Here is a 2,611-nt window from a genome sequence, read left to right on the forward strand (position 1 = left end):
AAGCTCATAATTTTCTATGAAGTATGAGAAGAATATGAAGAAGAGAAAATAAAAGACTACCTTAGTTTGTATAGGAAATTTAGTGTAAAAATGAGAGAATGGGGTGAGGTATTTATAGGAGAGTCTTACCCTCATCAAATCATAAAATTAAACGCAAAGTAAGTAGATTCAGACTAGCATAGGTGATGTGTCTAATGGTGGTGGAGTGAGAGGATTTATTGAGTGATTTAGGGGATTTTGTGTAAGAGGATATGTATTTTTGCTTGTTTAACAAGCAAGCTTCTTACATGAAAGTGATGTGATCTTTTTTATGACACATTCTCAATTAAACCATTCCTGATTATTGTCGGCTAATACCCAGTTGGATAATAAAAATCTCCCGATTTCGGTTTACGGTTAGAACTTCGAAACACGGAATTCGGAGTGCAAAATAATTAGAAATGTGTTCTGGACAAACTTGATGTCTATCATGACTCAAAATAATATTTCGAAGCCAATTGCGCAATCGGAATTTGATTCCGAGGTACGGAACTCAAAAACATGTTATTGGGCCAAACTCGGACGAATTTGGGCCCGACGCAGCTCAAAAAATTTCTGTCACATAAAATTACCAATATTTACCAAAAAATAGGAAATCACAAAACAAGACTAACACTCAACTATGGTTTAGTCTAATTCAATACCGATTAATTTCTAAAATTAATCGTTATTAAAATAAATAATTAATAAAACATGCACAGAAAATTCACGGTGTTACAAAGTCAACCATGAAATTACTAAAGTGTTGCATCTGCCCCATACAGGGAAGATTGAATCATTCACATAAGGCTTGGGAACTAATCCATCAATAAACGGCAACTTATTCTTCGTTTTCAAAGACATAGCCATGGCACGGTACCATCCATGGTAGTTATCACCATTCAAGAGAGTTGAGACGAGAATTGCTCCAGGATTTTCGTTTGGATGCATAAAATAAGGTGAAGAAGGATCTTGAGCAGAGTTCACAACATTCATCATTCGATTATCCATTAATCAATGCCAGATTGAAAAAATGTAGAAAAGTATGGTAGAAAGAAAAGAGGAATTGACAGAAGAATGAAGAAAGAAAGAAGACACAATGAAAGGTAATCAGAGCCTCTTCAATGAAGATGCTTTGATACCATGTGAAGATTGTAAACTTCCATTGGAGCTCGAGATGAGTAACGTTGGTGGATTGTGAGAGTGAAAGATGAAGAGTATAGAGAAGATGAATCTGGACAAAAAAGAGAAAAGGAGGGAAACCGAAAAAGTGTGAAGAATGAATTTGAATATTCACACATTAATTTGAATTCAATCATTACAAAGTTATATATAGGAAGTTAGTTAAATAACTAACTAGCTAAAAGAGGCAAGCTGAAAAATAAACCTTATACAATACCTATGTAAAATACTAAGATTAAGCTTTAAACAATATCAACATAACTTAATATAAGAGATGCCTTTAAACTAGTTGCTTGTGCAACAAACAACTGAGTTCTTTTCTTCTTTATTGAGCTTGGCATTATCCATGGTAACTACCAAGATTCGTACTATATATAGAGTCAGATAAAAAATAAGTATGACTTCGTTTGTCTCATGGTTAGTCATTTACCATATGTGTATGTTCAATTGTATACATAATAATGACTTTAGACGAAAATATTATTAATTCTCTATTTTCTGGTATATCGACATTATTAACAATATATAAATATATCATTTGAAGTCAAATTACATATCTACAATAATAACTAATATTAAGAAGACTATATCTATTTTGGATATACCTTATATTTGATCGAATCTAGGTTTATATTCAAATGTTAGCATTATGGACATTTGGATGAGGTTAGCTTCACATCTAGGGTCGTGTTCGTGTTCAAAAAAATAATCCGATCAATATTTAAGATTGGATAAAGAACAAACTTTATTCATTTTCACTATGTAAATAGACATACTACAATGACTAATTTAATCAATATTTAAATATTTTGAATATCATTTTAAAATTTTCAATTTTGGGAAGAGGAGATTAGAAAACAAGAGTGGAAAAGCAGCAGAGAAAGTGACGAAATCCCAGTAAAGCGTGACAGTGCAAACACCATATGCTACCTTTCCCTCATCACTCATCATTTTCACTCACCCATTTACTCTTTTACCCTCTTTTCCCTCTTCCACCAAATGGGGCACCTCTATCTACTTCCATCTCTTCATAAATAACATAAAAAACAATCTTTTTCCTTCTTCTTTCTGAGTACGAGAATGTTTTCTAGAATGATACATCCACATGAAGGAAATGAAGACATGATGATGCAGTTGCAGGGTGATGGTTCAAACCATAGTAGTTACCTTGGAGACATGTGTGTTGTTTTGACTTCTGATCCAAAACCTCGTCTTCGTTGGACTTCTGACCTTCATAACCGATTTGTTGATGTTGTTACTCAACTTGGGGGTGCTAGTAGTTGTTAAGAGATGATTCAAAATTCTGTTAAGTTAGTTGGGGTTTCCATAAATAGCTTTCCTAACTAATCAATAACAACAACTTTCCATTTTCAGAAACTTCTTCATTTTTCCTTCTCATCTTTTTCTCTGC

This window comes from Lupinus angustifolius, unplaced genomic scaffold (assembly GCF_001865875.1).
Source record: "Lupinus angustifolius cultivar Tanjil unplaced genomic scaffold, LupAngTanjil_v1.0 Scaffold_118, whole genome shotgun sequence".
In the NCBI taxonomy this organism is placed as follows: domain Eukaryota; kingdom Viridiplantae; phylum Streptophyta; class Magnoliopsida; order Fabales; family Fabaceae; genus Lupinus; species Lupinus angustifolius.